Source organism: Microplitis mediator, chromosome 11 (assembly GCF_029852145.1).
Source record: "Microplitis mediator isolate UGA2020A chromosome 11, iyMicMedi2.1, whole genome shotgun sequence".
Lineage (NCBI taxonomy): Eukaryota > Metazoa > Arthropoda > Insecta > Hymenoptera > Braconidae > Microplitis > Microplitis mediator.
Window position 1 is genome coordinate 19616869 of NC_079979.1, and position 24739 is coordinate 19641607.

The following is a 24739-nucleotide window of genomic DNA, read 5'->3' on the forward strand; positions in this document are numbered from 1 at the left end:
TTCCTGGTCGGTGGGCCCGCTGGGAAACCACTTGGCGCTCGTTGGCTTCTATTAGGGTGCGACCGAACACCACCAGTATGGTCCATTTAGACTGATGCACATATATATCAAGAGAAAGTTGATAGCTTTTTTTTTGCCAGAGCTATCAACTAAGACTACTCTTATTAAACTCTTGTTTCCTCTCTCCATCAATCTATCAGGGGTATTTGTGTAAAGCTCGACATGTGGAATCACCCAGGCAAGACCACCGACCACGAAAAGTCGACAGACAACTCCATCTATCTATCTGTCTATCCAAACCTGCCAGCAATATTCCAACTGGGAGTACGACTTTTGTATAGGATAGTTTTTTTTTATTTCTAATGGGACATCCCCGAGGGTGTTACACACATATCCCAGTGTCTTTATGTCCGCTTCGTTTGAGCAATAATCACAGCATCTCTCTCTACGAAATAACGCATCGCACAAAGCCCCTATATTGGCGAGTATATAAAACAACCACTCCCACATCATCATCATCGTCAGCGGCTCTACTCCACTACTCTAGATCACGTTCAATCGATCAATTTTCTTGCCACCCTTTGAGTCTACTACATTTAAATGTCAAAACATTTTGTGACTTTAATCTACAGGGATAACACTCCCTTTTATTTCCAATTATACATTTAGACATATTTACATACATTTTTTTAAGAACCCGGGGCAATATGAGACAGCATATTTTTTAGATAAAAATTTTTTTTATTTTTTGGAAAAATATGCTTACGCTGTAAAAAATTGGGAGCGAATTCGAAGTAATGAGGATTTTATTTCAGTCGGAGTTTTAAAAAAAATTACTCTGCATTCGGAGTAAATAAGAAGATATTTTTTTTTCAGCGGAGCGATTTCAGAGTGATGTAGATTTTACTTCAATCCGCATTTCGATTTGGAGTTGTCATATTTAAATAAACAGCATTTACTCCACATTCACTCTACTAATTTTTTACAGTGTAGTCAATTTCTACACAGAAAAAACAGATATCTTGAGTCAAGAAAATATTTTTGAAGACAAACGTTTTCGGGAACCAAGTCAAGATTTTCTTGAGCCAAGAGAATTCGTCTTGGTTGGAGAAGATTTCTACTTTATCTGAGAAAATTTAGGTCTCCAAAAAAATTTTTTTGAATCAAGAATATTTACCTTCAGTCGAGAATTTTTTTTTTGTGTGTAGAAAAAAATGAGTCAAATTGATCAATGCGACAACGTAAAAATTTTTAATAACTTTTTTTGTTAATTAAAAAAAAAAAAATTAACTCGAAAATTTATTGGGCTGAATCAGCAACTGACAAATAGCTCAAATTATTAAATAATAACTCTATAAAAAAAATTTGTATCATTAAAAATTACAAACTTCGGCGGTTATAACTAAAGCGAAAAAAAAACTAATTGATTAAATTTGACAACAGCCAGAAAAGTTATTTCAATTTATTCGAAAGTTATTCCAATTTACGACACTTCCAAGTCCCCTCTGTCAAATGGGCTAAATATCAACTTCTATTATGTCCACATCGACATAAGTATACAACAATGCAGAATAAGACGATGAAAATAATAAAAAAAGTAAAACGTGATGGCTAGTAGAGGTGAGACGCGGAGTTTGCCTCGGGCGGTGGTCGTTTTCACGGGCAAGTAGCCGGTGGAGTGGATGGATAACTTGGGCATTGTGTGACGAGCGATGCCCTCAAGCAAGAGTAAATGATTGTCGTGGAAGCGGATACGGGATAGAATGGGAGGTAAGGGTGATGGGGGCTTTGTTGTTTAGAATAACCGAAGGGCTCATTGAGAGCTCTCTTACTTTTCCCCTTTCCCTTATTGCTCTTTCTCTTTTACTCTTTCATTGTGCCTGTAAATGTATACACATAGACTCGGTACTCTTGCATCACCAGTCGAGTATTCACAGTGAGCTTTAGACTCAACACTCAACACCAGAATCTAGAAATTTTCTGTAAACTATTACAACTGCTACTACTACTACTACTATTTTTACTATGAGTGAATACTACTCCAAGCTGCACATCTACTGCGTGTGCTGCCTGCTGACTCCAGTTCATTCCGGCTGACTGCCCATCACTCTCTTCACTTATTACCACTCTTCCTTTCTATTATACTTTTTATCTCTTACTTTACTTATTTTACTCCCACCGTATAAATAACTATTATCGATAATTACAAGTACCCCTGCCACGTGACTCTTCTCATTATCATAGCGTTTAATTTTTTTATTCTTTCAAGTGTCGAGTTACGAAGCGACTAATTTTCTTATTATCCACGGAAAAAAAGTATTTTCTATTGTAATATTTTACTTCCACCCCCTTCTCACATCTGGAAAATTGCGGAATATTTTCTGATTTAGTAAATAGAAAATTAACAAAAATCGTTTCAAAAAGTACTAATTTCGAAATTATTTAAAATGTCATAATTTTCTGGTTTTCTTTGATCCATAGGCTCAGAAAAGGGCTAGTGGATTGAAACCAGGCCCTCGAGTGATGCAATGGGACCTACTTCATGAGAATTCATGTCATATTTATTTTTCCTTTCTGATAAATTCAAATTCCTTTTCATAAATTTTGCCATTACTGGGTTTTGAAATTTCCCGGGCCGAAAAAATGAACTTTAACCTCTATGCTGCGCTTATTTCCGTTTTCGCACTATAGAGGTTTAAACAAGGTTCTATTTTTCGACTGGGGTTGTCAGCGGAAAGGATCAGAAGTGTCTTAAAAGTCCTATCAGTTTCAAAATTAAAAAAAAAATCAATAATTATTATTGTTTGAGTAATGTTGAATGTTGAATGAAATAAATATATATAATTGGATGTAATCGTAACTTTTTAGCATGTAAACTGAGATCGCAGTTGGTTTCGTCGATTCGCGAAGTCCCACAAGTCATCACCAGGTGTGCACTTTCAAGCGCACTAGTGAGATAAAGAAAAAAATAGTTTAAATAAAGTACATGCTACTTGAGAGCTAATGAGGGGTCCGAAACATCTGGTAAGTGAGTTTGTATATCATATATATAACATACACACTAATAAATATAATAAAAATTATTGTACGGTAATACAATAATCATCTGAACGAAAGCCAACGGGTGGCCATTAAATCATTTATTTTTTCCATCCATCCCCCAAAATATTTTTGTAATTAAAAAAAAATAAAGAGGTTTTAAATTCAAAGGATTCATTAAATAACGTTATTTATTTTATTTATTTAAATGCGTTATTTAATTTAATAATCCGGTGTATTAATGCAAGCCAATTAAAATAAATAATAGTAAATAAAAAAAATTTATTATCATTGAGAATTAGTTAAGCTGCCTGATGATGGGAAAAAATTTATGAATAATTATATAAAAAAAAAAATATATAAATTTATATTTTTGAATTTATAAACAAACGGGCAGGGAAGAGAAAAAAAATTACAAAGTAAAATGAAGGAAGAAAATAAAAAAAAATTTAATGGAAACTCATTGTAAAACATCACGTGATAAACCGTCTGTCTTGGTATACTTGTCATTCTATCGCTGTGATGGCTGGGCAAATGAAAGAAAGAAAAGCACGAGAGAATGAAAGAAAAAGACGTGAATAATCAGAGGTGTTAAACAAAACTAAAAAAGCAAAGATAATAATAACAGAAAAAAAGGAAGTGGTACTAAGATTTTTTTTAATATTTATATAGATATATATGTGTAGTATACATGTATATAAAAAAATATATACACATTATGGAGGAGACAAAACAGCGGTGGAGCTTTTTCTCGCCGGCGAAGAATCGAAACCCGAGACTTTGAGTTATACACTCGATAAAGCTATTAGCATTTAGACGAGCTGTCGACGTTCTCATCCAACTGCTCATTTTCTTTCTCACTCACTCGATCCCACATATATATATATATAGATGTATACCTATAGGTTATAGAGTAGGTACTTTGTTGTTTTTTCTCTTATTATCTGCACGTATACTAAAACTCATAGTAAATTCAACGCGTTACTTTTACTCCTTCCCCTTTGTTAGCTCGCGTACACTTTTGCCCTCTCGCAAAATGTATGTTGAGAAATTTCGCCTGAAATGCATACCGATGTATCACCATGCCGTTACGGAAAATTCCCACCCCTGTGATACCTATACGTGCGGTAAAACTCGGTACATATGACAATACTCTGTATATATATGTGTACATTTGCGAACGTGTCAGATGTATATGACGTTACATGTTTATCCTTTTTTCTTGCGGGAAATAAAAGCTTTCGCTAGTCAGAAATTTTTGCCATTTAATTTATTCATAAATTGCTATTAGCTCGAAAAATCTGCCAACCTCAAGAAGAGGTACTGCCATTTATTTATTTTTTCAGAATTTCTTCATTGGGAGGCGGAATTTTTTTCAAATGAAATTTCACGTGTAATTTTTTAAAAAATGTTTCAAGTAAAATTAGAAAACCGTAAATCGAAAACAGATAAAAAAAAAATTTGATTATTTTTAATATTTCGAGTAAAATATTTCTCATATTATTTATACCAGTAATTAAATAAATAAAATATCTTTTACATTTTATCAAAGCAAAAATACATTAAAAATGTTTTTTTCCATTTATGGTTGACAAAAAAATTTATATAAAAACGAGTGCAATTTAAAATCTATGGCATTTTACACACCTACAAATAAACTGACGTGCACACTCCCCGAAAACGGGTCCAACTGTACCTAGACATTCACACCAAAGAGATTCTATTCCTATTAAAGCCATCTCTTCAACACTCTGTCGAGTGGCGTGTACATACATATTTATATATATATATATATATGCTACAGAGACTAGCGTTGCCGTGGTAACCCACAGGGCACAACTCGTATCCTCTCATTCTCATTCTCCGAGTAGCATAAACGTATCTATCTCTGTGACACACACTCAGCGCACACCCATCAGCAGCAAACCCGAGAGTAGAGCACACACCTAGAGGATAGATAAAGAGGACGCTTATATCCGCATACTCATCCGTACAAGCTTCCCTCTTGGGTTGCGTGCCCACAGACAGCTCAAGCCCGAACCAAAATCTAGCTCGGTCTCTCTGTCTCTAGCTCTGTACGCTCTCATCGTTAGGTGCACACCAAGTAAAGAGAAATATACCCGGTATATCTATACAGCGACAGAGCAGACCGTAGTAAAAGTAGTGGGAGTTGAAACAACCCTCTATAATAGCCGGGGCGGCGCCTACCCCCACGCAAAAAATTTATAAAAAATATATAAAAAAATTTATAAAAAAATATATATACAAATATATAAAAATTATATATCAAAAATATAAATTTTATATATTCAGATTCGCCCGGTGGATATATATTGCAATTTATATATTTAGTTTATAAAAAATATATAATTATTAAGAAATAAAAAATAAATAAATCAAAATTTATAAAATTTTTATAAAATAAATTTATAAATTATAGGATATAAAAAATATATAAATGTAAATTTATAAAATTATTATAAAAATAAATTTATAAATTATAGGCTATAAAAAATATATAAACGTAAATCTATAAAATTGTTATAAAAATAAAGTTATAAATTAAAGGATATAAAAAATATATAAACGGAAATTTATGAAATTTTTATAAGCAAAAAGTTATATTATTGAAAATACAGAAAACATACTAATTAAAAGTTTATAAATTATTATAAAATAACATAGCTATAGTTTATAAATAATTATAGAATATAATAATTTTACTAATATATTTAATACATTTTCTTTTTTTCAAATACACATATTTCTAATTTCTAATAAACAAAAATGATATAAACTGAAAATTTTGACACTCTTTTTTATTTCTAATGTACACGAAAAGCAAAAACCTGTTGCAGTAACAGGACACAATCCTGCCGTAGCTACAGGTCAATCTTGTTGCAGTAAGATGGATTTTTCGATTGTAGCAACAAGACTAACTGTTCGTAAAAATAAGACTGTTTCGTAAATGCTGCATACTCTGCATGTCGATAAAATATAATTTAATGAAGCTGTTCGGGCTGAAGATGGAGTTTGATAATATTACAGCAAAATTAAAAGAAAATAACGAATGTTGTTTCATCAAATTTTTTATTTCTTTAAAAAACTCATCTGAACCAATAATATTGAAAATATGTGATTAAAATAATAAATTATTTTATTTAAATGCTTTAAATAAAATTTTAGTACAATAACTTAGTATTTTTATCACTTACTTTCGATATAATCGGCTTAGATAATTTAAAAAAAAAATTAAAACTTAATAAAACAACAGTAATCATAGTGTCTAAATTACATTAATTAAGAAGAAAATGATGAAAACCAAATTTTACACCGTTAAAACTTAATTTTTTTTTCTTGTTTTTCTATCTGTTGATTATTTTTAATTGCTCTGTCACATTATCAAATAACATCTTTAGCCCAAACAGCTCCATGTGACTCTGATCCACACGCAAAGTATGCAGCACTTACAAGACAATCTTCATTTTTCAAACGGACCGTCTCGTTGCTGCAATCGGAAAAGGCTTCTTACTGCAACAAGATTGCCCTTTGACTACAACAGGACTATCTTGTTGCTGTAACAGGACAATTTTATGAGAGCAACACGGCTTTTTTTGCTGTAACAACAGTTTTTTTTCGTGTATACCTATTAGTAAGCATTTAATAAAAAAAGATTTTTTTTTTTCCTACAGAAAATTATAGATAAAGTATTTTGTAAGAATACATAATGTAATATAATTATTAATATTAGCTTTCATCATCACAATCAGTATTGCTTTTATAATAGATATAAGATTGTTAAAAAATAGATCATTAATAAAATAATCAACACAAATAAAGTCGTCTAAAAATTTTGAACACAAAATTAAACGAAATTTATTCTCCTGGATTATTTTCTTGATTGTCGTCTTGGGCCGGAAGTAATGGATCCACTTCATGTTTTTTACGTAATTTGGATAGAGCTGTATTTATTGCAGAACCCAGAAGGCTTTCTTTATACGCATTAGGCCATTGCTTGCTCACAGTATCTAGGTAAAAATAAATGTATGGATCGTTAGATAACAACTCAACAACATTTTATAGGTGACTATCTTTGATTTTTTTTTGGTTTTTTATCTGTTATTTTATCTCCTTTGTCGATTTGGAAAAATGAATTAAAATACTAAAACATTTGTAGTTCTTATTATAATAAAGATATTCTACCATAAAGAAAGGCCATTTCTTGGTATTTTAATGTATTTTTTTAATAAAATTTGAAAATTAATAAAAAATATATTTCGATATTTTTTGTAATATGTTAAAATATTTCCATTCTTTTTGGCAAAATAAATAATATTTCAATCAATTGAGATAAATGCCTAAAAATTTCCAGAGATATTTTAAACATACAAACGATCATATCCAAAAGTTAAATAAAATCAGAAAAGCACCTACAAAATTTCGTTTAAAATTCCTATGGAATGAGCTATACGTTTAAGATTATATCACAGAGAAGAATAAATATTAATTAAAAAATGATTAGTTACTTTTTTGTAATAATTAATAACTACAATCTTTATGAGTAATAATTATTTTCAATCAATCATGATGAATGATAAGAATAATTTATCATTTTCAATTAGTAATGAGAAAAAAAACATTTCTTAATAAAAATAATAAATATTTACAAAATATATTAGCAATAAATTGAATACAATTAAAATGCAAATATATATTGAAATAATATTTTACTTAAATGATATTTTAATTATTATAAAGTTATGTAAAGGAACTGAGGAATAAAAAAATAACTCATTAGAGCTTGATATAAACAAATAAATGGAAGTAGTATAGGGCACAACTGGCGAGACATATCAAGTTTATAAATTATTTTCAAGTCTGAGTAATCATGTGTTCTGCTTATTATTTCAAAATTCGATATAAATCGATTGGTAAATTAAGAGTTAGAATAAATTATTATTGGTAAATTTGACCCTGTTATACTAGTGACATTTATATAATTACTTACATCTAATTGCGTCCATTATCTTGGGATCTAAACGCTGATAGCGAGGTAAATTAGCATTTGGTTTATTTTTTGCTACTCCTCCTTTATAATTACTTTGTAGTAATACTTCTTTTGAAAATAATTCGAAGACCAAAGCACATCCCATTACTTGAAAAGACTTTTTTTGCTTTATGCCTTGCCACATGTCTTTTCTAATCATAACTCCGCTACCTTCTATGCCTATTTCCATCTATAATAATACATAATTATTTTCAACGTCATCAAAAATTTAATCAATTAATAAAATATGTTACCATAGTGTCTTTTGATGATTTATTAGTAGCAGAACTGGCCCCTGAGCAACTTGGTTGGTTTCCACTTTGTCCGACTAGTACTTTAATTTGATTATTGCAACTTTGAAAAAAATCCATTACGTTTTTCATTGCTACAATTAACAAAGGTACATTTGATAATATATAAATTTATATTATAGTTTTATTTCATAATCGTACCTTCGGTGAAATCCTTTTTAGTTACATACTGTGTTGTATTAGTAGTGGGCTCATCTGTCAAATCAACTACTTTTGTTAGAGTCACATTAGAACCTGAAGTTTTTGATGGTGTTTTTGGAACCTAAAAAATTTTAATGAGCTTATTGTTTTTAGATCTTGAAATATAATAATTATTCACCAGAGTTAAAAATAATTCTCAATGTATTTTATAAAATATTAAATCATCACATACTTCAATCACTTCAGGAAAACCAGACCCAGTGTCTTTTTTTGAATTACTGGTCTCAGAGACATCACATTTCTTTTTTGTAAAATCCAATTTTCGTTTTTTAGGTTGATGTTTTTCAAAATCATCAATTTCAGTAGTCTTACCCTAAAAATTATTACATGTAATCATTAGTTGATTTTTAAAAAAAAAACATGGCTTGTTTGCTACAATCGAAATATGATTCTTCAATTTACTGACAACGTTCAAATTATTAGAATGACTAAGTGTTGAAGCTGAATCATGTACCTCAGGTCCATGATTGCCATCTGGGTTAATATTATCTGAAGAACTATTGTTGCTTGGAGTTGATGGTCTTTGCTCTTGTTGACTTTTTTGGCTATCGGAATCAGCGATTTCTACAAGAATATCCTATACGTAGCAAAAGTAAAAAAAATCAATGTATAATACAAGTTATTATTGAAAATAATTAAATACAAATAATCACAGATATGTGGACAATAATACTGGATAATAATATTCACTGGATGTTGAATTTTTTCATTCATTGTACCATGTTTCGTATATTTATTTAGACGACTGAGATTCTAAATAACGTAGTACTTACTGTGTCATTACCATCCGAATCCTCCGTACTACCCGTTAATGTAGCTGAATGAAGTACACGTTTTGGTGATGTTAAGCCACCAATTACTTGCAGCCGCTTATTTAGCACAATCATTGAACCTTATGGTTGAAAATATAATCAATTAATGAAGAAAGTTATTTAGTTAATATTCAACAAACATTTACACTCACTTGATACTGCCAAAACTCGTGCATTATAACAGTTCCAACCTCCAAGTGGTTCTTTCTTGGTGTCATGCCATTCCACTACATATACATGAGTTGGATCAACTTCATCAGCCATAAATTGATCATAATTAAAATCCTTAATGTGGTCAATATCAATTCCAAGAGTAACTTTTCCATCATCCGGACCACCTACCCATTTTACCAGTGCCAAAATCTTTGTTTGTTTTCTATACAAATGAAATAAACAATACCCATAACAGTTAAATAAATAATCTTATTTATATTTCTTAAAATATTTAAAGTTAAAAAAAATGTTGAAATAATAATTATGTACGTTATTTATTGTATCAAGCACGTGGACAATGCCTACTGAAATTTAAGTTTATGTTTTGTGATAAATAATTCGAAGGATTTTTGATCAAAAATTTTTATATTTTATAATTTTTATAAATAAACAATAGTAATAGTACTTACTTAGTTTTACTTGTCATTTTGTAATAATTACACTAAAATAAACTTTTTCTTTGTAATACTGCACGATATATAGTTCTGTAGTACGAACGGTTAAGTATTCGTAATGTATCCCGGCAACAAAGGCACCACCATGATATACTTTTTGGCGGGAAAATAAAAATATTTGATATTTTTTTTTTATTTTTTTCCACTGAGTACGAGATCATAAAATTAAAATGCCACATTTTATTGAGATTCGTTAAATTTTTTCATAAATTAATAAAAAAAATTTTATGTAAAATATATTAACACAATATATATAAATCATTAGTTTGAATGATATATACACTCTGTTGGTACGGTGTACCGACATGAAAACTCGCATATCTGTTATGATAGAAACAGAGTTTCCGTTTATACATTTTAGTTAAAGTATTCCAACCTCTTCTTCATATTTAGAACGCGATATTAGAACTTTTAAAATTATTATTATAAACTAATACTTTATTCATGTATTTATTTTCTTATAGCTGTAAAACTACATTTTTTTTATAAAAATTTTGTATTCAATATATTTCTTTTTTTTTTTATTATTTATTTTTAAAACTCAAATTAAACTAAAAAATGATGAGTCACAAAAAAAGGGGGCCGTATAAAACGTATATATTTGATAATAGCGCAAAAGTTCCAAAAAGAACACTAAATGGCTGGAAATCAAAAAATAAAACCTTGTTACCGTCTTCTAAGTAAGTATAATTTTATAAAGTATTTTTGGTGGAAAATCTTAATTAATAATAAATTACTTGTCACAGTAATTGCGACCAGTGTAACGAACACAATGCAGAGTCCTGTAATTTTCAATCAACTAACGTAATAAGTTATACGTTTTCGTAAATATTAAATTTGTCTAAATAGTTTTTAATAAATTAATATTAAGTATTTAAAACATTATAAGTGCATCTAAGATTCTATACTTTAAACAAATATATAAGTAATTTAAAAATATGTTTTTTATAGCCAGATAAATCAGTTGTAATATCAGAATCAAGTTCAAAAATTTCTGCTCAGCTGACATCGCCAATATCAGAACACAGTTACAATAATAATTCAGTTGATCATACACAGGAGTTAATTGTCGAAAGAGATAGTTGCAGTTTTGAACAATCTGTAAGACATTTTATGTCCGATAACAATAATTTTTTTAATGCCAATTCATAAACATTCAGCAAGTGAGATTTTTTAGTTTTTTTGATTTTCGAATATTTTATTATTTGTGATAAAAAAAGTATCCACTTATAATTTTAGCCATTTATTTTCTATAATACCGAAGTTAATGATTAAAAAACAAAAAAAAAAATACGACTTAACTATTCACTACTTTGACTACAATAAACATATTCTAACATTGAGGTGTTGATAAAAAAAATTTTTGTTTTGTAAAAAAAAAAATCAAAAATTAAAAAAAAATATTTTTTATTGATGTTTCGCCTTTTTTTTTGTCAAGAATTTAGATTTTGTTAAAATAGGACACCTTTGTTTTTTATAAAAAAAAAATCAAATAATTATACGTCTAAAATTAAATGATTCGAGCTTTTCGAAAAATGTAATATGAATAATTTTTCATTAAAATTCAGGAAATCGTGCAATTTTTGTATAACTATATGGTAATAATGGGCAGGAAAAAATTTATAGTCCAACCTGATTTTACAAAATTTAATTAAATTATTTTTAGAATAAAGTTCAATAGAAGTATATAAAAGTTTTTCCCGGGTATCATCTTAGATTATATCAGTACCAATAAAATTTATATGATTTCGAAACAAAAAAAATACTGCAAAAAAACAATATTTTTCAATTTGAAGTTATTTGAATTCCGTCTTTTTAACAGGCTTGAAAAATTAGTTTTCAGACGTAGAACTTTGCGAATTTTTTCGAAAAAGTCCCACTTATTCCATTGCAAGTAAATTCACATTTTTGGCAAAAAAAGGTTAAAATAATCTTACAATGTTTTTTTGAATTGAAAAAATTTTTTTCAAAAAGCAAATTCAAAAACAAAAAAATGACCCTTTTTGATGTTAGACTAATTTTGTGCAAGTCAAAGTTATGAATATTTTAATCTATTTTTTTTATAAATTGTCATCATTGCCATCAATCGACAAAAAGGGCTGAAATTTGGGAAGTGGATACTTATCTCCAGATTTATAATAATGTATCCGAAAATTTTAAATATCTTACAGGCTCACTTAGAATGCGTTGTTGAATTGACCTGGAATGAGCCATAATTTACTAATGTTTTTTATTTTAGTTAGATGACTCTAATGACGATTATTGTAAATATGAATCAACTGATAATGAACAAAGCGACGAGGCAGATGAAAGTGATGAGGAAGTCAACGCTGAAAAATGCATTGAGACGGATAATGTTAATCGAAACGCAAACGAGTCTGTCCATAATTCAAGTCCCAATAAACTTCAGATTCCACGAGAAGTCCTTATTCGAACACTTATGGTTCTTGCAATTAAACTACACCATAATCTTGATAATGTAGTAGCTAAGCATATGACAAGCTTAATTGATGCGATGTGCCAAACTTCACGAGGCTATGACTCATTACATTATTTCAAACGTATTATAAACGCCTATTCTTTTCCAATACAAATTCATCATTGTTGCCCCGTGTGTGGTATGTATGTAGGAATTGAGATACAATCAGATCAAAGTAACGATGTTCAAAACGCATGTGATAATGAAGAAGAAAGCCAATCACATCATATTGACAACAATATTTTACAATGTGATAATTGTAATGAGGTTATTAATGTCAAAAATAATAGAATGGCTGGTAACTTCTTCCTTTATTTATCATTAACTGATCAATTGAGGGTATTCTGCACGCAGCATCACGATGATTTATATTATCCTAGAAATAGAATAAAACAATGCTCTTACGCAATAGAAGATATATTCGATGGAAAGCTTTATAAGGCTAAATATTCTGAAGAAACTCTTGAAAATATGATGAGCATTAATTTCAGTGTTGATGGAACTCCTGTCTTTAAGTCTTCTCATACTTCTGTCACGCCGATTTTATGTACAGTTAACGAGCTTCATCCTCAACAGCGTACACAACATATTATGCTTGTTAGTGTTTTTATAGGATCATCGAAACCTAAAATGAATGAATATTTAAAACCGTTCGTCGAAGAGACTAAATCATTATACACGAATGGTTTTGAATATGAATTCAAAGGAAAAAAATATCATAAGCGGTGCAGAATTTTGCTAGGAGTGTGTGATTCAGTTGAGCGTCCAAATCTAAGATGTTCAACGTTATTTCGAGGTGCATATGGTTGTGGCTTATGCAAGCATGAAGGACAAGAAATCGCTAAAGGCCGTGGTCACGTTCGAGTATATCCAATTGATGAGGAAGGAAACGCATTCGGAGAAGGCTTGCGAAATCATAATGAAACATTATTACATGCTGAAAAAAAAGAAAAAGGTATTAAATGTTTATCAATATTATGCGACATTCCAGACTATGATATAATTGATAACTTGCAAGTCGATTGGATGCATTGTGTTGCTCTAGGAGTATGCAGACAGTTTCTAAAATTGTGGTTTGACTCAACTTTTCATGATAGAGACTTTTACTTAGGTCTTCATATCGATGAAATTGATGAGCTGTTGGTATCGTTCAAGCCGTCAATGGATATATCAAGGACACCAAGAAAAATATCCGATAGATTGCACTTCAAAGCTCATGAGCTTGTTATTTGGCTCCTTTTCTATAGTTTGCCAATTTTAAAAGCATTTTTACCGGGTAAATATGTAGACCATTGGAGCTTACTGGTTGAAGCTATCTCTATATTATGTAAAACTTCAATTTTCGAGACTGAAGTTTATTATGCTCGTCAATGCATATTCAAATTTGTGTATGATGTACCAAATTTGTACGGAATTGAGCATGTATCGTTTAATGTTCATTTATTAACGCATTTACCCGACAGCGTTCTAAAATGGGGCCCGCTATGGTCATACAGTGCGTTTTGTTATGAAAACTTTCATCAGCAAATTAAAAAATATATTAAAAGCTCGAACGCTGCAGATTTACAAATTTTTGAATTCTTTCGATCTAAATGCGCTATGGATGAACTATTCAAGTTATATGGCAATGATTTATCACCACAACAACGAAAATTACTAAATGAATTGATTAAAAATAAGGAACGTCCAAAACCGTCGACAATCGTTGGAAATGTGGGTTTATTGGGTAAAGTTTCGATAGAACGTAATTTACCTACAACTCAATTCCTAGCTCTTCAGCGTATTAATGTTAATATTGATGAAGGTAGTCCGGTACAATACTACCATCGTATAGTTATAAATAAAGAGATTATTCACAGTAAAGTTTACACAAAAGTTCGTAAACGCAATAGTTACACTGTACTTCTTTCAAATAATACAGTTTTTGAAATCGAAATTTTTATGCTAGTGAAAGTGCAAAATAATGAAGTTTGTTATGCGTTAGGACAATATTTTGAACGGACAACTAATACATACTACCGAAATGTACAACTGAACCACTTAATATTTACCAAACCCTGCCTGACATTGACAGCAGTTAAAGCCGAAATGATACAACAGAAAGTCACTATTTTTCCGATGCCACATGATGTAGTATTTGTTGCTTGTATACAACCAAATAAATTTGAAATGCTCACCTGATACTTAAATGCTATAATAACTAACTTTTCGAAATAAGTTATCATATTTTCATGTGAATCCATTTTTCAATGTATTAATAAACATTTTTTATTTTCAAAAAAGCTCTTCAAAATTTAATACATATCTTTTTTTCAAACAGAAAGCCAATAAAAACCGTTAATATATTTTTTATAAACTGTAATTTATAAATTTATTTTTACAATAATTTTATAAATTTACATTTATATATTTTTTATAAACTGCAATTTATAAATTTATTTTTATAATAATTTTATAAATTTACATTTATATATTTTTTATATCCTATAATTTATAAAAATTTTATAAATTTTGATTTATTTATTTTTTATTTCTTAATAATTATATATTTTTTATAAACTTTATATATAAATTGCAATATATATCCACCGGGCGAATCTGAATACATAAAATTTATATTTTTGATATATAATTTTTATATATTTGTATATATATTTTTTTATAAATTTTTTTATATATTTTTTATAAATTTTTTGCGTGGGGGTACACCCAACCCTAATAGCCCTATCTCACCCTCCACACTACTCGTTTTCTCTCATCCTCATTTCATATATATCCCTCCTTGACTACTGCTGCTGCCATCCTCCGCCGAAACTCGTTCCGTGTGCTCCCCCCTCTCCTTCCTCCCTTTCCCCTTGGAACTCCCAACCCCTCCGTCTTCTCGTTCATCGCCAAAACACCCATGCAATCTCATTTCCTACCCCTTCGTACCTCTTTAACCATCACCAAACGTTCCTCACCGCGGCCTCTGTTGTTTATTTGATGCCTTTTCACTCTCTATTAGTCTCTACCGCGCTTATACATTTTCTGATTAGCCGGATGTCGCGCTTTACCCACTCTACAGGCTATTTCTACCTCGCTATATATATGTGTATGTATATCCATTGTATTATATACAGAACCGAGGGATGAGCTTTTCCTCATAGTGTCGTCACGGGAGGTGATCATTCCTGGCGACATTAACTCTCATCGCGGATGCCAAAGAGGTGGCTGTAGTTACCAGAGGGAGCACTCAAAGTGGAGGGACATGATGGAATCGAAAGAGAAAAAGGGTGAGTGGTGGTGATGGAAAAAGGAGAGGCTCCACTATACCCATTTCCCAAGCAACCATTTTTCGCTCCTTTGAACCGAGGCGAGGATCGATCGAATTCTCTACAGTACCACTGTCACCGATTCCAGCCAACGGGTTTACGGTCCCCGATCTATACCGACGCGAAATAAAAAAAAGCCACTCGTATTGTCACCGTGCGGGTGTCTCGTCTACAATCTACGCTCCTCCTTGCCCGAATATACTGATATGTCTTTTGATTCACCCACGTACATACATATGTATATATACTTCTGCTCTTCCTCTTTTTCCAACAGGTTTATCTTTGTCTTTTGTACTCGACTCTCGACTCTCGACTCCTGTTGTGATGCTTATTTATCTCTCGCTTCTTTTCAGTTGCTTTTATAGGGTAGAATGGGTAGATCTATTTCTCTTTTAGTCTGTTATGTTGACACCCAACTACCAGGACGATAGTATAGAGCCAAGTACTGAGAGAAGAGTAGAGAGTTTTATGCCTGTGGGTTATATATATTTTCATTCTTTCTTTACTTTTTCTTTTTTTTTTTTCATACAATGCTAAAAGCGCTTCCGTTATAGTTGTATAGATATCGCGCTTATTAGCTGGCAACCTATTAAATTCATGTATAAAAAGTCCTAGAGTGCATTGTTGATCATGATACACACAAGTGTATGTGTGGATCAACTGAGTGTTAGCTATTCAAGTGATAGGGTAATAAATATGTGTATATATACCATAGAGATGCTGATCATAGCCTGGAGAGCTTAAGATTCAATGGATTATTAGTGTTTCGGTATAACTTGCAACATACAGAAAAAAATAATTTCTTAGCTCAAAAAATTTTTTTCACACCCCAAGAAAATTTTCCTTTCCAATTCATAAAATTTAATACGACAAATAAAAATATTCTTGAGGCGAAAAAATTTTTGTCGAGAAATTCCTTTTTTCTGAGTAAGAAAGTTTTTAATTTCCAATTAAAATGTAAAAAATTTCTTAGGGCAAGTAAAAATTTTTGCACCAAGAAATACTTTTTTTTTATGTACATATATATGAATACATGATCGTGATGACGATGATGATGGTTAGATTGTATACGATAATTATTTCCTCCCGCTTGAGTATACACGTTGAATGTCAAAATAGACAACGTGAAACCCTCTTCATGCTTGCTCGGGTGAGCATCAGCTGCATGCTGGCTTTTTATTTTATTTTATTTATTTTTTTTTTCTTGAGTTTATTAGGTTTTTTGCTTTTTATTTTTTTTTATTGTTGGGAGTAATGAAAGGAGGGAATAAAGAATTAATTAGCGAGTTTTGTTGAGGGGTAATTAGCATTGCGCTTTATTGTTGGTGTTTTGTTGATGATATTCACACATTCTTTTGTGTGATATCGTTTTTTTTTATTTTGTTTACTTTTACTTTTTTTTGTGGAGTTGCTGGGGGTGCTGTTTGGATACGTTGTAATGGAGCGCGGTTACAACCAATCAATGAAAAATTATTTATACTTTTCTGCGGGATTGGACGATGTTTTAATTTTTTGTAAATTGGAATTTTTATTTAATATTTGACAATTAATTATTTTTTAATTAAAAAATACAGGAGTGAGATAAGAAATTTTTGAAAATTTTAATTTTATTAATTTAAAAAAAATTAAAATTTTTTGCGACTGAATGAAAATAAAAATATTTTTTATTGCAAAATCTCTAAACGGTAAATTGTAACGAGTGAATTTTTAAAAATAATATTCGTATCAGATACAAATAAATTGGACCGCAAATTGGCTTCTGATAAGAATTTTAATGACAAAAATAAATTATTTTATTTTATTTTAAACTTTTAGTAAAATATATCATTCAATCTCTCGTTTGAAAAAAATAAAAATAAAATTTTTATATTAATAAATATAAAAAACATATGTCGCTTTTATTTTACTCTAGGGTAAATGACTAAAAATATCTAATGACCGATCAGTAGATTGTTGTAAGTTTTTAATATCGACCCGCAGTTAAAAAACAATTAAAAATTTTTAATTGCTTCCTAGTATATAAATAATTAAAAAAACTCCGATTCAAAAATAAAACAAATAAAAAATTTAATTTCACTAGAATCTCGATTATTAATTTCCGAAATTGTAAAATAAATTAATTAAAAATATGAAGCGAGTGATCTGCTCGAGTAGAGAGTCAGACATTTGTATTTTCACGTGCGGTTTAATTTCGCCGTAGGTATATAGTACTAGATAAAAAGCTATACTTTACTTCTTTCATCTTTACTGTTAAAATTTTTTCTCTAACCCACATATATATAGTTTCATATTTTAAATTCTCATATGTTGACACCAAGAAATCCCATCTTACATTTCTTTCATTTCTTCGCGCTCTTTCTTTATACCCACATGTTTATAAGTATATACCAACATACATAAATATATACGTGTATAAGCATAAAATTTTCCCGCTGTTGGTAGCCAGTAAACAGTAGCAGCATCAACAGTGGCAAGTAAACCAGAGGCTTTCTCACCGAGCAAGTAATGACTATGAGCTAGCGCGGCGGACTCCATTTTCAGCTAGCAAGGGATAGTCGTTCTCGTTACTCGCTCGGTTTGCTGGGAACAGACCCAAACGAAAATCCTACACGCAAGACAGGATAAGCTTAGGGAGAGCTGCCTACTATCTAGATGATGGAAATAAAAACTCTTACTAATAAAAGAAAACTAACAAATAGTTACATATATATAGTCCATACACATTAGGGTGGTCCTTATTTTGGACATTTTTGAATTTTTATGCTCCCAGAGGCTTATGTGGTTCGAAATAAATAAAAAAAAATATCCTCAAAGTTTCAGGTCTCTATCTCAATTTTAACCCGTGCCGCACAGCGATGTAAGTTTCCCATTTAAATAACACGGGGTTTTTGGCATTGAACGATTGAATTTTTATTCCGGCTAAAGTAATTGTTCGAAAAATTTGAAACTCTGTAGACTTTATCCTCATATTAGCAGCTACTCCTCAGAATTTTTACAGATTTTCAACTACTATAATTTTGGGGGTACAGCATGATGAAAAGAAACAAAAAAAAAATTTTTTTATTTCTATCTAAAATTTTTATTAAAAAACATATCAAATCACCCTGCATCCTTTTCATAAGTTCTTCCTTTTTTTCATTCTCACACCCAAGTGGGTGAACGGCATATCTTTGTTGCACTAATACAGTAATCAGGAGCATTTTTTTTCAATTACAACAGAAAAAATTCCCTTAAAGTTTAAGCTCTTAATTCTAACGGGAAGAGTTACCGCAAAATTTTTTTTGTGATTTTTTCAAGAAATATTTTTGTTTATGTTATTTGACAATGTGTCTTTTTCAAAAATACATAATGCATTCAATTGATATCTGAGATCGGTATATCAATGCCACTAATCATATTATGTCTCAGTTTAACAGTTGATAAATATTATCAATAAATTAAATTTCTTTCAATATTTGCTTAAATAAGTTGGTCACCTTCAAGTTTATTATTTGTTTTAAGCAATAAATAATAAACAAAAGGTGGATAGTTTTGTGCATTATAATATCAAAATAATTATTTGTTTAAAATTTCCTAACTATAATGAATTATTAATAAAATAGATTTCTTTTATAAATAAATATAATAAACTTAAAAAATCACAAAAACAAAATTTGCGACACGTGGTTCTGTTGGAATTAAGAGCTCAAACTTTAAGGGAATTTTTTTCTGCCGTCATTGAAACCGTTTGTGAGGTAATCGTAATAAATTTAAAAAATCCTTTTAACGAACACTTTACTGCACACTAATGCAAAGTTCCTGATTACTGTATTAGTGCAACAAAGATATACCGTTCACCCACTTAGGTGTGAGAATGAAAAAAAGTAAGAACTTCTGATAAGGATGCAGACTGATTTGATATGTTATTTGAAAAAAATTTTAGCTAAAAATAAAAAAAATAATTTTTTTCTTTTTTTTCATCATGCTGGACCCCCAAAATTATAGTAGCTGAAAATCTGTAAAAATTCTGAGGAGTAGCTGCTAATATGAGGATAAAGTCTACAGAGTTTCAAATTTTTCGAACAATTACTTTAGCCGGAATAAAAATTCAATCGTTCAATGCCAAAAACCCCGTGTTATTTAAATGGGAAACTTACATCGCTGTGCGGCACGGGTTAAAATTGAGATAGAAACCTGAAACTTTGAGGATATTTTTTTTTATTTATTTCGAACCACATAAGCCTCTGGGAGCATAAAAATTCAAAAATGTCCAAAATAAGGACCACCCTAATACACATGGAAAGAAAATTGTGGAAAATTACAGTTACAGTTTCAAATATCAGCAGAGTCCCTTTAGTTCAAAACTAATAATTTCATTATTTCTGAGACATTACAGTTTCATATGATATTTTTCAGTCCTTAATAGCAACCAGGTTTTCAATTTTCAAATTTTGTAGTAGAAATTCCCGAGTCAAAAAACAAATTCGGATTTAAGTCTCAAAGTTCTCAATGAAGTTTTCGAAAATTAATTTAGAAATTTAAGATTAACAACAGTATAGAAAGTTATCCTAGTTTAGACCTCAAAGTAGTACCCGAGTCGAAATATTAAACGTAAAGTGAACGTTTTTAACGTTTTGAAAGTAAGTTGAACGATTGTTTTGTATTTTGGTTCATAAAAAATTGGTAATTTCATAAGTTATGATTTTAGTTTAATGATAACATTAATTAATTTATTTCAATATTTGTAATCACAATTTTCATAACCTCGATATCATAATATATGAACAGGTATAAATATATAGTGTTAAAGATAGAAGTATGAAACTGAAAAAATTTTTTTTTCAAAATACGAATTTTTTATTTAAGAGCTAGAAAGGCGGACGACAAAATTTTAGGGAATTGACGTGATTATAATCCAAGAGTACAAAATCGATGAAAAAAATTTTTCGGTATGCTTATGTTTTCTTATTGTAAGTCTAAATAGGTTTTAGTTACGTTTTCGATTTATGATACTCCAATCTACGTTTTGAATAAGTTGAAAGCTGTCCAATTAAGTTTTTAATGTCCAAAACGTTCAATTTACGTCTAATATTTCGACTCGGGTAGTTACGACCCATTTTACCACTTTGAGGACTAAACTGGAGTAACATAATCTGGATTTAGAGCCTCAAAATACTCAAAACATACAGGAATAATTTTATCTACATTTGAGCCTCAAAAGTCTCATTCGACGTATTCTCTCCCCTTCTTTTTCTATCTAAAATTTTTCAAAGTCCAAAATATAACTTTTCATTCGTTGAGGATTTTGAGGCCTTAGTTATAATAAAAAATCGATAAATCATTTGCATTTAGACCTCGTTGTTTTCATTGAGAATTTTGAGTACTAAAGTAGAGTCACTTTCTAGGCGGCAAATAAAACATCAAAGGAATCGAGGCTTTTGAGGACTAAACTAGAATTTGTGTTTTTACTCGGGAACTGTAATATTTGGTATTTATAATTGTAATTACTTTATTACACGACGTAGACTATAATACTTAAAGTTTTTCATACGAGGGCCCTGTTTTTGCATTAAAAACTGTAGTTTTTTAATTTTTACTCCGAATTTTTGAATGAAATCGACCTCTATAAATTTTTTTAATCCACTCACGGGCAACATGGACCCCTAAAAATTCCTTAAAAAAATTTCGGAGACCCATTTTACCCTACACTTGTTTTTTTTATGACTAGTGAAAAAAATTCACACTGAATATATTTTCCCCCTCCCTTTCCTGATGCGGGAGATTTTTTTTGGTACTTATAAAATAATTAAAACATAATTTCTACAAGATAACACGATAATTTTGGAAAAGATATTGACAAATTGTTGGTACAATAAAGTATGAGGAGTGAAAGACAGTAGATCGTCAGCACGTTTAGACAACAAACGATTAACGACAGTGAAGCCTGAAGGAGGAGTGGAATACAATGGCGATGAGCTTGGGAAATTTAAGGGAGATGTTGATGCTAAAGATTACATATATATATATATATATATATGATAAGACAGAAGAGGAAGAATAGAACAGGAGGAAAGTAAAGGACGGAAGATAAAATATGTACAGTTGTTTTTAGTGCCGGTGTGTGTGAGAAATAAGTAGAGGGAGTAATAAAGAGGCTGCTATAATATCAAGAAGTAGAAAGCGGTAATACGGCTTTAATGCCTTACATTATAAGCTTCGTACCGAGCAACTAATTACTCGACGCCGTTGAGACTAAACGCGAATTAAAAAACGGCTGTCTGAGTTTGTCGCGGGAATGTTTCCTCCAATAGCCACAGGAGAAAAAAAAATAGTCAACTTTTTGTCATCTCTCTTTTATCCTCTTATATTTTATACCCGCAGTCGTTCTCCGTCACCTCGCGTAAATTTTCTCTCGACTCTTTTGGCGCATAAGCTCTGACGAAAATAAAATATAAAAAATTTTTTAACTCGAGAGAAGAAAAAAAAAGCAAACAGGAAAACAACAGGAAGAAAAAATAAAAATTTAATATGTATATGTATGAAGTAAAAATAATAAAAATATTAAAGTGAAACATTGGATCTTACGAGAGAGGAAAATAAGCCCTCGGCTCTACTCATTTCTCGTTAATTAAAATGTAAGCCAGCACTTATCTCGTGAAACGTCTCAATCTAGATTCACTTTAATGTATTTTTCTTATTAACGTAATTTTATAATTACTCGGGACTCGAGACAATATTCATTTAAGCTCTTATTTATTAAACAAACTATTTATTATCCAACATCTTTTTTAATTCATCATTTTAATTATTTTAAAATGTCGTATAATTTTAGTCCCACTGCAAATGTCAACTTTACGTTTTTTTATTCATTCCTTTATAAAATAATTATGAATCTACTGAATTCATCCCTTTGTTGCCTTATACAATAATATATTATGAATATTATATGAAAATAGAAAAAATTTGTAATTACATTACATTAATTATTAATATTAAATTCAAAACTTTAGTATCATAATTCAAAAAATTCTAATTTGTTAATTACTTAAAAATTTTTCTAATTCATTTATCTCACGAGTTAAAAATTTGACTGTGATTCGGAAATCTACGAATGATATAGACAACAATATGTTATCTATATAAAAATTTTTTTCAATTTTTTTTGGCTCAGTAGCTTTTGAAATTGATGCGGAAATTTACATTCAAGTTTTTTATGTCCGCCATTTTTATTTTATTGAATAAAAAAATTTTTTGAAAAATTTATATCAATAATATGTAAACCATAAGCTTTTATTTGATATCCCACACGTCATTTTTAAAAAAAAATTTTTCAAATAAATTCCACAGCAAAATTGATTTTTTCTTTTACGAAAATCCGATTGCAGCTAAATTTGGAAAACTAATACCCGTGTGCCAAATTTCAAAAATTGACCTGCACTAAAAACGCGTACATTTATCCCATAAAAAAAATTTCTTGTTACATAATTAAAAATAATTTAAAAATTGAAAACCGCTTTTCTCGTTACACCGGCGATTTAACGATTTCTGTTTATTTATCCTCATTCTTTTCGACCTATAATCGATTGTCGATTCTCAGTGGGCGTCCAGTCGGCATTTTTGAACTCACGCTCGAGAATAAGTCCCTATATATTTACATTACATCTATTATTAAATGAAAACAACAAAGTCTGCTTATAAAAAATAGGATCGGGCGCAAAGGAGAACAAAGTCCACGAAAGAATAAAATATAAATATTGCGCGTGGATCGGTCGTTTGTTCTGCACACGTAAGAATATATAACCGAGTGTAGTAATGTATACAGGGCAAAAAAACCAGAGGAGCCGAGTGGGTCCACTAATAAATGTATGTATGGGTAGTTTGGCTCTGGACGTTGCGGCATAATAGGGTACCCCCCGCGGTAGCTTACCTGCATCATCGACTAATCACATCGGATAATAGACAACAATACCAAAGCCCGTGAAAAGTGAAGCATACTCACCACTTACGTCTCAAGAGAGGAGAATATAATCCTCTTACGCACCGCGCGCCAGACACAAAGTAAAATCTTTTATCTTCTTTACTCTCTTTTTTAACCGATCTTCCGAAAATATATATATATATATATATATATATATATCGCTTCTATGCTGTTCTCTCATAGATTTCATAGACATATATGCATTATATGTATATGTTAAACTGTGGCACACACGGACGTAAAATATCGAGATAGCCGGCGATATAACAAAAAGAAAAGTAAAAAATAAAAAGGCCAGAGTGAGAAGAGAAGACGATGGTGAAAAGAAAAAAATAGTTTGCAGTAGCACGCCAAACGAAAACGATCGTCGAGCATTGTTATAAAATCCAGAAGCTCTTGAGCGGGTGCTAAATTGACCCAAATCTTGTGCAACGATCTCTGGCCGTCGGGCCTCACAAATAAAATTTAAAAACCTTAAATCGTTTTTCTTACATTACATTAGTTCCGTAAAATGTATTTTTAAAACTGCGCTTTATTGCATGTGCCGCTAAAAATTCCTCGCTAAAAGCTTCGCCCATAATTACCCGGTATTTTCTGCTCTGCATTAGTTTCTGTTGCCTCCAATTTCCCGTCATTATTGAGGGTCACGAATTTTTGGTTTTTCCTCAGAAAAATAATTTCTCAAAGTGAGAGCGTGTAACTGGAGGATCGATATGGAGGCTTAAAGGCGCGGCAGATTGCCCGGGTAGTTACTGATGCTCGTGTTCTAGTGTACTCAGTAGTATTAATATATATGTATATAAAGACGTTGATGTAGATGTCGGAAAATAAATGTGTAGGTGCGTAGTGGATCGAGGAAACCGCGTAAAAATCGACGCTTGGTTGCTCGAGAATTCCCAACACGGCTATTTAGA

At 30.5% G+C, this 24739-nt stretch overlaps 1 long non-coding RNA gene across 1 annotated transcript; it reads right to left on the minus strand.

Annotated features, from left to right (window-relative positions):
• Nucleotides 1–8348: 8348 nt before the first annotated feature.
• LOC130677994 (uncharacterized) lies at nucleotides 8349–9083 on the minus strand. Its single transcript, XR_008991741.1, has 3 exons — nucleotides 9053–9083; nucleotides 8539–8911; nucleotides 8349–8471 (listed from the first exon to the last, which is right to left on the minus strand). It is a non-coding gene; the product is annotated as an uncharacterized LOC130677994 (long non-coding RNA).
• Between the last annotated feature and the right edge of the window lie 15656 nt (nucleotides 9084–24739).